Source organism: Mus pahari, chromosome 11 (genome assembly GCF_900095145.1).
Source record: "Mus pahari chromosome 11, PAHARI_EIJ_v1.1, whole genome shotgun sequence".
NCBI lineage: Eukaryota > Metazoa > Chordata > Mammalia > Rodentia > Muridae > Mus > Mus pahari.
In genome coordinates this window covers 45,590,473-45,602,859 of record NC_034600.1, presented here as the reverse complement: position 1 = coordinate 45,602,859, position 12,387 = coordinate 45,590,473, and positions in this window count along the sequence as shown.

Below are 12,387 nucleotides of genomic sequence, written 5' to 3'. Positions count from 1 at the left end.
GCGCGCACACACACACACACACACACACACACACACACACACACACACACACTACAAAGCACAGATAGTCTACAAAGCACAGATGGTCCTCAGTTTGCAGTCAGGGTCACAACTACTATTGCTAACTTTACTGGTCCTTCCCTCTTTTAGCTTGATTACTGTTTATACAGAGTGAGGAAAAGGACCTTAACCCTGTAAGTTTATCTCCAAAAAGATGCAGAAAATGGGGGAAAAAAAATCAAGTTACAGCTTCCATAGATGGCTGTATTGTGTACAATGTCACAGGAAAAAGGATAGGGTTATGTTTCAGTCAGAAACTATTTCCAAAACGATTTCTCCACAGCCTAAAACTTCTCGTAGACACATATAAGTATACTTGAACTTAGTGCTACTGAATGTTATTTTTTATTATAAATATTCTCAGAAACAAAATTATTTACCAGCTTCTAAGCGTTTCAGTAAGTTGTATATTCGTATGCTGCTCACATTAACAGCAACGTAGACTTGGACAGATAGATGGCTTGCTGGTTAGCAGTGTGTTCGGCTTTTTGCACATTCTCCAGCTCCAGAGGGATCTCAACTTTCTGGCCTTTGTACTTTGACTATCATGTGCGCATGCTCATACACAGACATACACATTAAAATTCAAAAAGAAATCTTTGTAAATATACATATATATGTATGTCTATGCTTGTGTGCATGTGTTTGTACACTTTATATTTCTGAAGTCAGAAGCAGGTTTCATTTATGTTTTATCCTTGGTAATGCTACTAAATGAATTTAAAATGACTAAGGCCAGAAACTAAAATTATAAAATATTATTAGAGTGTTTATAATAAATGGTTTAAAAATATATTATCATCTTATAATATTTATGGCTCACTCAGACTTTATATAAAATGTACAATCTGTAGCTTTAGGAGTTGGAGAGTAAATTAATTAATTTACAAAATTTGCTTTTTTTCAATCACAAACTTGGCTGCAATGAGCGTTTTGTTATCTTACAGTCCCCTGGAGCTAATGTTTTAGGTTGCTACACTGATAATCCTATAGATGATAAAGCCTTCGTTGGTTTTATTTGTAGAACTTGTGTTTTATAGTTTCTATTCATCATTTTATTCCTTATAACAGGCCACAGCTTCTGTTATAGTCAGGGTTTGTATTTCTGCATAAACATCATGACGAAGAAGCAAGTTGGGGAGGAAAGGGTTTATTCAGCTTACACTTCCACATTGCTGTTCATCACCAAAGGAAGTCAGGACTTGTACTCAAGCAGGTCAGGAAGCAGGAGCTGATGCAGAGGCCATGGAGGGATGTTACATACTGGCTTGCTTCCCCTGGCTTGCTCAGCTTGCTTTCTTATAGAACCCAAGACTACCAGCCCAGGGATGGCACCACCCACAATAGATTCTCCCTCCTTGATCACTAATTGAGAAAATGCCTTACAGCTGGATCTCATGGAGGCATTTCCTCCAGGGAGGCTCCTTTCTCTGTGATAACTCCAGGTTGTGCCATGTAGACACACAAAACCAGCCAGTACAGCTTTCTTCCTTCCATATATTAGACTACATCAAGAATATGGAAAATAAGATGAAATAAAACACATGCCAGCTCTCACCAGATTGGACCACCATCAACCAGACAATCAAATGGCATTCCAGTGTTTGTAGAGAACATCTTCAGTCATGGAGGATATTTCTGGATAAATCATTCCTAGGGGCCTGTTGGAAACATGTACCCCGACGCTAGAAATCAAAACACCTACCTTGTCAATGTAGGGGGTTACCAGCTTGAAAGTTAAAGAGAATGAGTATAGATCTTTATTCACAGAACAGACAAAGAATAAAAAGCCTTTTATTCCTGAAGGAAAAAAAATAGGACTCAGCCTATGCCTCTTGATTTTCTTTCATTATAATACACATATGAAAGCAATGGGTAATAATACTGATTCTGATCATAATCACTGCCAAAAATCAGCAATTGAAAATACAAAGACAACATTTACATGGTGAGCAAAACCATCCTCCAACAACTGATTTTGCTAACAAGGCTGTTTCTTACTAATTCTTTACTTACCTCTTGGCCAAAAGTTTTCTTGAATTCTACAGCAGAATTTTTTTCATTCAGTTTCCCAACAGAAGTGCTTCCCCATAATTTCCTCCCCAAATGATAAATATCTACGGGAAGGATGTTTTTCATCTTTACCCAAGCATGACAGCGAACACAGGTGAACAAATGCACAATGCACTAACATCCAGAGCCTGAGACTGTTCTACTGAGGCTTTGGCCTAGGTCCAAGCTTGGGATCCACCAATGATAATAAATGGTCAGTCAGAAGGAAAGACAGTTTGCAGATAATACAGAACTTCTCAGGGGAAAGTTCACAAGATGGGCAGAAAGGGGGTGGGGTGTCGAGGTTGAAAAGTTTTCCTTTTTGGCTCACAGTTGATCTAGGCTAGTGGAAACCAGTGATTAATGAAATAAAGAATATCCAATGTGTTCGACAAACATCTTTCCCCGGCTAACATAGGGCAGAGAAGACAAGAATCTAGAGATACAAGTCACTACAATTCTGGAAGTCAAATTTCTGTAGTTATAGGAGTTGTCCCATTTCAACCAAAATGGAGGAGTTTGTAAAATGTTATGGCCCCGGCTAATAGTAAGGCTATCAGCAGTCGGTGCCCCATTACCTGTAAAATTCTTGTCTTCTTAGTCTACCATGGCAGTCCCGGGCACCCATGTAGCCTGCAGAATTTCTCTTCTGTATTCTAGGGACAATCTCTCACACTAAATAGAAGTGTTAGTCCTACCTTTAACATCTCACAGGGTTCATGTAACATCCCAACATTAAACCCTATTGTTGACAGGTGCTGGCGTGAAAGGAAGTGGTTAAATTGTACTCCAGACGTTCTTATGTAAGTATTTAAATGCAATCATGGTTGACCAGCATTTGAGATTTGCTTTTTTTTCTCTGTTATCAAAACCTTTGTTCAGACCAACTATTCTGTTTATTTTGACCTCTCTGGGTAGGATTAGAGGCACATCGCACTCCCTGCACTTCACTTGGAATCCATTACAGATGCAAGCACTCAAATCCACGATAAAGCTATGCTTGTATTCTAAATTTGAAACTAAAAGATAACCTTGACATTTTATGAAGTCAATTTCATTCATTAGGCAAATTGCCACATTTGAGAATAAGCAAATTAAGCATTTTCATCTGTCTTTTGGCTTCTGCGAGTAGTGTAATCACCACAGATTGTGTCGTGGATCAGACTCAAAGCCATGTAATTGTATGTCAGTGGGCGATACCGCACCGAGCATTCCCCTGGGGTTTTTTTCCAAGCCCACCTTCAGCTTCACACTCTCTTTGGACATACCATGACTTCTGATATACAATAAGGATCATTTGGAAGCATTGTTCTTTCGAGCCTCTTAGGCCATATCCAATTTGGACTATCTTGCTGTCCCCATCTTAAGCTGAAGTAATAATAATACACAGCAAAAGTAATGAATAGTTGCCTATTGTTTGTGAGAATTGTGTGGCAAAGAAACACCCTGCATGTGGACCCCTTCCAGGAAACTCAAATTTGTATTATTAATCCTTGTTGTAAATTGCCACCATCTATGGAAATTGCTACAGTGCAAACTGCAGAAATATATTTCCTTTGTTAAAAACCTAATTGATTCATTTAGAGCTTTCTTTTGTTAATCCACCAAATCACAGCTACTAAATATTGCATGTTACAGCCATAGATACAGTCATTATTAGCATGACAATTATTGTGGGTTTTTTCTTTCAACCCACATCACATATGTTTTTTTTCCCCTTTAATATAATATGACCTACACTTCAGGAAAATTTATTACAGCAGAATTTAAAGTTCATCTTTAAAAGCAAATAATTCCAATAGGGCAGTATAATAATCTATCTCCACTCTAAAAGAGTATGTGTGTATTTTTTACTCACATATGCATATATTTCTGTGTTGTGATAAATTAAATTGTGGGTACATTTAAAAACATGCTATTCACAATACCCCTGATCCATTATCCCAATCTCTTTCCCTAAGATAAAACTAAATAAACCTTTTGTAATTAGGTTGATTTGATATAGCAATAAAACAACACAAAGCCCTCTTCCATTCCCCTTCATTGTTTTATACTGATGATCATAAAGATACTTCATAATAATGAAAGCTAGCAGTTTGTGTTGAGAATGCCGAGCGTAATGTGCTTCCTACCCATTAAAACACTCACAACTACCTTATGGTCCCCATTTTTGACACAGTTAAGTGAGAGTGCTGGGTATGGACTTTATCTTGAAGTTGGAAGTAAAGCTTTGGCTGTATCATCTTGAACCCAAATCCTTAAGATCCATCTCTGTATTCTCAGCCCTAAACTACTACCTCATAACACAAAACCCAGTTCTTCCTTCCTTCCTTCCTTCCTTCCTTCCTTCCTTCCTTCCTTCCTTCCTTCCTTCCTTCCGTCTGTCCGTCTTTCCTTCCTCCCTCCCTCCCTCCCTCTCTCCCTCTCTCCCTTCCTCCCTCCCCCTCTCTTTCTTCCTTCCTTCCTTCCNGTTATATTAAACAGTATGTTTAAAGCCCAGTCTCTCTCTGTCTCTAGCTGTCTCTCTGTGTCTCTTTCTATGCATCTCTCTCTGTCTCTTTCTCTATCTCTGTCTCTTTCTAAGTATCACTCTCTCTCTCTCTCTCTCTCTCTCTCTCTCTCTCTCTCTCTCTCTCTCTCTCTCTCTTCTTTCTTGTTTCACTGCTTATTGAAGGTCCACTTATGTTCAGCAACACCAATTCCAACCATCAGCAATCTTTTCTATGTGGTGGTATAAACTCTTAAGCCCTGCTGTTTCCTGTAAGGGTATAGCACTTAGAGATTTTACTCAACTATTTAATGGGAACCTCTAATTCATAATTAAAAAATCAGTAGGGTTCAGTTTTAACCGGTATGTGCTCTTATAGATGGTAGTGTCATCTAGAGAATCCTTTTGGTAACAGTGGGGTACTCACTGTCTCAACTGTCAAGTGTGAACCACCCAAATTCACAGTGAATATAAATTTGAACATGTTTTTCCCCCAGAGAAATATGTTGACATTTCATTACTTATCTTACAAAGATAAACAAGGTTAGGGACTAATTTACACATTTTTATATAAAATATGCAAACCAAAATAAATGAGGCTTCTAAAGAGAAAGATGTCTCATGGACAGCACTTATTCTTCTTCTCTTACTCTTCCCACTTTTTCTATTTTTTTTCAGAAATTACATCTTGATTTTCATGTCCAATTCCTGACTCTTCTGTGAAAATATATCTTAGGTCTCTTGGTGTCCTTGCAAACTTCTATATCAAGTTCTAAAGTAACTTTTTTTTTTTAACTTGCAAATTAGAATGCAAAACGCTTGGACTTAGATGGAGGTAAAAGGAAATTTCCTATTACAGCATCTGCAAATTACCAGTGAAAGTCACTTACAACTTATCCTGCAGTGCTTTTGAGAAACTTCGCTTGTTTTCTTCAAAGAGAAAAATGCTTCATGAAAGGCCTAATAACACATTTAAATTACTGAGGATAATTTGAAAATTTAAGTTTTATGGAATTTAGATGATTACTAGAATCCCAGCAAGTAGCATAATGGACATAATTTTTATAACAATTGAGAGTTACTCTGCACATGATACACTCACATTGATTTGAACTTCACATTTTAAAACTATACTTAACCCAACTCACCAATCAAAATGATTTTTTTTGGCAAAATATAATTATATTTAGAAAAACTTTAGGTTGTCTATCCTGTCCCAACTTAAATTAAATGTAATTTAATTTAATGAAATGTACTTATTTATGATATCAAAGCATATCATCTTTAGATATTTCATAATTTTATACAAGTCATCTTGAAACTTTATATATATATACACACATAAATATTTAGTAATCTATTTGTACACATAAATGCATACATTTATCATTTTCTTTTATGATTTAAAGAGGATACTTGTTGATGTTCAAGCCCTTTATATAAAATTGTTTGGTATTTTCAGTAAACTTATATACAATGAACCATATTTTTAATTTTTTAAAAAGTACATACATGGGTACTGTATTTACATCTTATCAATATACAGAAAAATATATACTCAGACATATGTTACTGAGTCCATTTGTGTTATTGTACATACGTACATGTGTTTCTGGTTAACAAATCGGGATTGGACAGCCCCTGAAGAAAACTAATTCTCCCTCTCTCAATCCAATAATTTTCTATAGATTTTTATATAGATTTGAGTGGGACCTTATGAGATTTTCCCATCTACTCTAGAATGTCAGCTGGTGTACTTATTGTGCAAATCTTGTTGGGGAAGCAAAACTTCTGCTGTGATTGCATGAGTCCAGTTTCCCTGTCATGTCTAGGAGATTCTATCTCACTCAGGCAGCCTGGTCTCCACATTTTATCATGGCAGCAATAGTCACTAGGAAATGCTGTATTGCACACAGAACAACGTCAAAAGTCTACACATCTGCACTGCATAGACAGTTTGCATTTACTGGTTTTGGTTACTGATTGGTTTGATCTGGGCTGTGAAAACCTATATCTAATATCTCTATCTATATCCATTTGCATACACCCTTGGACTCACCTTTCTTCCTTTGCCTCCTAAGTTCTGGGACTACAGTCATACACCAACATGTCTGGCACCATCTGAATTCTATTTATTTATTTATTTATTTATTTATTATTATTTATTTTTTTTCTAATCCTTCATACAGCATTTTTTCAGTCTTGATTTTCAGATGCTGACTTAAGTTTTCATTCTCTGAGAAAATAACAGACATGCTCCAAGTCCCACCACTGCTCCCGCATGCCTCTGGACTCTGCCTTTTCTATTGTTATAAAGGAACTGTTTGTACTCTTAGCTGAGGTCAGACATCTCCCTTGTCTTGTAATATCCACTCAAGGTTTTGCTCCACTAATTCTCCCTTTTTGCTTCTACATTACCACTCTCCTCCTTCTCTTTCTCTTTTTGATTTTTAAACCAATTTTTATTTTTATTTATTATTGTCATTGTATATGTGTTTATGAGTGTGGGCATGTGCATGCCACATCACATATGTGGAGGTAAAAGGATGACTTTCAGGAGTTGGTTCAATACATGGTGGATGTATTCAGGGATAGAATTTCAGTCATCAGATTTTACTGTTGTTGTTTCTTTCTTTCTTTTTCTAATTAAACTAATAAAACTTATTTTAAAGTATACAACTCCATATTGACATTTTTATTTTTTTAAAATAAGTTATTTTATTTATCTACATTTGTAATATTATCCCCCTTCCTGGTTTCCCCTCCACAAATCCCCTATCCTACCCCCTCATCCTGCTTCTATGAGGGTGCTCCCCGACCCACCCACTCCCACCTCATCACCCTAAAATTCCCCTATGCTGAGGCATTGAACCTTCACAGGCCCAAGGGCCTCCTCTTCCATTGATGCCAGATAAGCCACCCTCTGCTTCATATGCAGCTGGAGCCATGGGTTCCTCTATGTGTACTCTTGGGTTGCTGGTTTAGTCTTTGGGAGCTCTGAGGGGTCTGTTTGGTTGATATTGTTGTTCTACCTATTGGGTTGTAAACCCGTTCAGCTCCTTCAGTCCTTCCTGTAACTCCTTCCTGGGGGTCCCCATAGTTGGCTGCAAGCATCTGCATCTGCATTGGTCAGGCTCTGGAAGAGACTCTCAGGAGACAGTGATAGCAGGCTCCTGTCAGCAAGCACTTCTTGGCTTCAGCAATAGTGTCTGAGTTTGGTGACTGTATATGGGATGGATCCCTAGGTTGAGCAGTCTCTGAATGGCCTTTCCTTCAGTCTCTGTTCCACTCTTTGTCACTGTATTTCAATAATAGTAATAATAATAATAATAATAATAATAATAATAATAATAATAATAATTCTGGGCTAAATATTTTTTGTTTGTAAAACATGATTTTAATATTTTCAACTGTTAATATTCAAAAAACAGAATAATTATTTTAAGATATATTTCATTGTTATGCCTTCCTTTTCATTACTCATTTTATTGATTTGGATACTGTCTCTGTGCCCTATGCTTAGTCTGACTAAGGGTTTATCTATCTTGTTGATTTTCTCAAAGAACCAGCTCATGGTTTGGTTGATTCTTTGTATAGTTCTTTTTGTTTCTACTAGGTTGATTTCAGCTCTGAGTTTGATTATTTCCTGCCATCTACTCTTCTTGGGTGAATTTGCTTCTTTTTGTTATATATCTTCCAGGTGTGCTGTCAAGCTGCTAGTGTAAGCTCTCTACAGTTTCTTTTTGGAGGCACATAGACCTATGAGTTCTCTTATTACCTCTGTTCATGTGGCTATCTTCTTTTAAGTTTGTTGGAAGATTAATTTCTTGCTTTTCCTAGGATATAGTTTCTCTCCTTGTGTTGGAGTTTTCCCTTTATTATCCTTTGAAGGGTTGGATTTGTGGAAAAGATATGTGTAAATTTGGTTTTATAGTGGAATACTTTGGTTTCTCTATCTATGGTAATTGAGAGTTTTGCTGGTTATAGTAGCCTGGTCTGGCATTTGTNTTCTCTTAGTGTCTGTATGACATCTGTCCAGGATCTTCTGGCTTTCATAGTCTCTGGTGAGAAGTCCGGTGTAATTCTAATAGATCAATCATTATATGTTACTTGACCTTTTTCCCCTTACTGATTTGAACATTCTATCTTTATTTAGTGCATTTGTTGTTCTGATTATTATGTGTCAGGAGGAATTTCTTTTCTGGTCCAGTCTATTTGGAGTTCTGTAGGCTTCTTGTATGTTCATGGGCATCTCTTTCTTTAGGTTAGTAATGTTTGCTTTTATAATTTTGTTGAAGATATTTACTGGCCCTTTAAGTTGGAAATCTTCCTTCTCATCTATACCTATTATCCTTAGGTTTGGTCTTCTTATTGTGTCCTGGATTTCCTGGATGTTTTGGGTTAGAATCTTTTTTGCATTTTGCATTTTCGTTGTTTGTTGTGTCAATGTTTTCTATGGAATCTTTTGCACCTGAGATTCTCTCTTCCATCTCTTGTGTTCTGTTGCTGATGCTTGTATCTATAGTTCCTCATTACTTCCCTAGGTTTTCTATCTCCAGAGTTGTCTCCCTTTGTGATTTCTTTATTGTTTTTACTTTCATTTTTAGATACTGGATTTTTTTTTCAATTCCTTCACCTGTTTGATTGTGTTTTCCTGTAATTTTTTAAAGGGATTTTTGTGCTTCCTTTTACGGGCTTCTAGCTGTTTACCTGTGTTCTCCTGTGTTTTTTAAGGGAGTTATTTATGTCCTTCTTAAAGTTCTCTATCATCATCATATGATTTTAAGTCAGTCTTGCTTTTCTGGTGTGTTGGGGTATCCAGGGCGCACTGTGGTGGGAGAAGTGGTTTCTGATGATGCCAAGTAGCTTTGGTTTCTGTTGCTTATGTTCTTGCCCTTGCCTATTGCCATCTGGTTATCTCTGGTGTTATCTGGTCTTGCTGTCTCTGACTGTGACTTGTCCCTTCTGCAAGCCTGTGTGTCAGTACTCATGGGAGACCAGCTCTCTCTGGGAGGAATCTGGGTATGGAGAGCTGTGGTACAGGGTCAGCTCTGGATTGCAGACACAAACCAGAAGTATCCTGTCCCAGGCTGTTCCTTGGTTCCTGTGCCCTGATGGCTCTGGGAGGGTCCCTAGGAGCAGAAGCAGTGGTCTTACCTGTGCTCACAGGCATGTCCACACTCCTGAGAGACCACCTCTTTCTCTACCATCTGAATTTTTAATTCCATTACTTAAAGAATTATCTTCATTTTAGACATTAAGTTAACATTATATTAAGTGAAATAGTCCAAACATGTAAATGGATCACATAACTCACTGGCAGGTGGACTCTGACACAGCTTAGAAATAAAGAGTAAAGCGGTTCCAAGAAGTCCAGGGCTGGTTGAGGGTAAAGGAAGAGAAAAGATGTTGATCAATATGCAGAGAGTTTCAGTGGGACAAGTGAAATCAGCTTTCTGAGACTTATTATAGACTGGTAATGCTAAGAATAACATAATAGACATTGTAAAACTGCTAAAAATAGATTCTAAGTATTCTATGAGACAACTGATATTATTGCATATATATGTGATAATATCTCTCTCGAGATATATATATATATATATATATATATATATATATATATATATATATATATTCACTTGCTCATTTCTCCTATAGTAAAAGGGAGATGGCTACTCTGTGTCTTTTTTAGAAGGTACTAACTTTATAATCATATTGCAAAGTACCAACTTTTTTTTGTAACTTTCTAATTCTATTTTGTTTTCCCCTGTGAGTTGCAACCTTGTGATGAAGTTATTTGAATTTAAAGGTACTTGCCAATAGCTCCATTTGCAAAACTTCCTGGGAAAAGGTATTCATACTGTGTGTTGTGGTCCCACACATATGTACCCACGTGAGTGGACAGGTTGCGATGAGCTCTCATCCATCACGGGATTCTCAAGCCCTTTGTCTTGGATGCAGGAGTTCCATGAGTGTGCAGAGCAGCATTCACACTGCATTCCAAATAGTCTGCTCGGGGAAGCTGAAGTAACTTAGGGTTTTGGCTTTTGGTTTTGTCATTGAAGCCTGTGCTTCCTGGGTTGAACTGACAGGATACTCCATAAATAGCACTTTCCTGGCAGTTTAAAGGAACAATATCTCTGATCATGGCCTCTTGGAAGTTCACATCTTCACCAATCCTTGCCTGAGTCATATACTCAGTTACTAAGTGGTCCATGTGCATGGACCAGTGGACATTCTGCTCAGTCTCCATACTATAAACACACTGCTTTTTTAAAAAAGTTTGTCTAAATCTATATGAGAAAAAGCATTTCATTTATTCATTCAGCAAATACTAAGTTTTGTCACCTATCATTTAATGAGAGGGATATATTCTGTGAAATGTGTTCTTAGATAGTTTAGAAAACCATAGAGTATGCTGAACAAATCTCAATGACGTAGAATAGTGAAGAGGCTCAGTAAATGAAATGAATATGACCTCAGAATGGTGTAGAAGAAGTTATAAATGTATCCCAAAATAGTGATAAACATACAGTGCAGTAAGTATATAAAACAGTGACAGTGGTTTATTATCATTATCAAATCCCATGCACAATTGTAAATGCAGGACTTCTATGTGACTGACAGGTTAGTTGGCTTTTTCAGTAGCATTACCACAGATGTGTAAAGACTCACTTTACCGTGCTATCACTAGCTACCACACCAATAACTGAAGAATTATTAAGCTCTAGTGTAGTTACATAGGCATAGTATTGTATATGTTTCACTGTTGACCAAATCTTTCTAAGCAATAAAAGATTATTATGTGCTTGGCACTTTATAACACCTACATTTCAGAAAGAAGTACAAATTCCATAGTGCAGAAGCAAGATAAATGCATGCCAGCATCCAATGCTTGCTTTTTGAAGCCTCCCATCACTCTGCAAGAAGGACCCATACCCCATCATGTGCCCAAGGGTTCAGCATCTGTCACTTCCTTCTCTGACATGGTATCTAACTCCTTTACTGTATTACCAAACTAATCTCAAACACCGGCCCTTCCTTTCCTGTCTCTCGGAGGTATTTTGTCTATTCTTTGCCTTCCCTTGGTAATCTCGGTTCTCTCTCCCAGCACTTTTGCAATCTATTATGGTTGCAGGTTTATTTCTCTTCTCAAATTTGGGGAAAAATTCTTAGATTCTCTTTGTCCTCTTACATAGTATATTTTGGCATACTTTGAAGCAAAATCGTTACATCTGGCTACGGTTTTCATTTTTCCCTTATGTACCTTGAGGTTTGTTCTGGGTGTTGTATTATAAGGAATAATCTTCCATTTCAAAGTCTCCCGAATGACCAGAAAAGATGACAAAGTGAATTTTAATATTCCCTTTACCAGAGTGCATGAATTCATTTCAGTGGCTCATATCTCATCGTAAGAATACTGTCTCTGCATTTTACTGTTTGCTTCGAGTGAAAATAAGTTTGAAAAATTTTAATTCACCTAGTAAGTTGGAGCAAAAGACAAAAGTAACTGTTAAGATCGGAAGCAATCTTGAGTATGAAGGCACTATTTAAGTGACTTCTAAAATTTGAGGAATTTGTGTGCAGAACATTATATCACACTGAAGAATAAAAATTTAAAAGGCATGACTTCTACATTCAAGGACCTTGGTCCCCGGCAGGTGACCGCANCCGGAACCTACTTATAAAAGCAATTCTNAAAGTCCCAACGCCCTCTGTGGAATGTCCCAAGGCCCCAGCTGTGTGTTGCTCAGAGTAACAGAGTAGAACATGACCTAACTGTT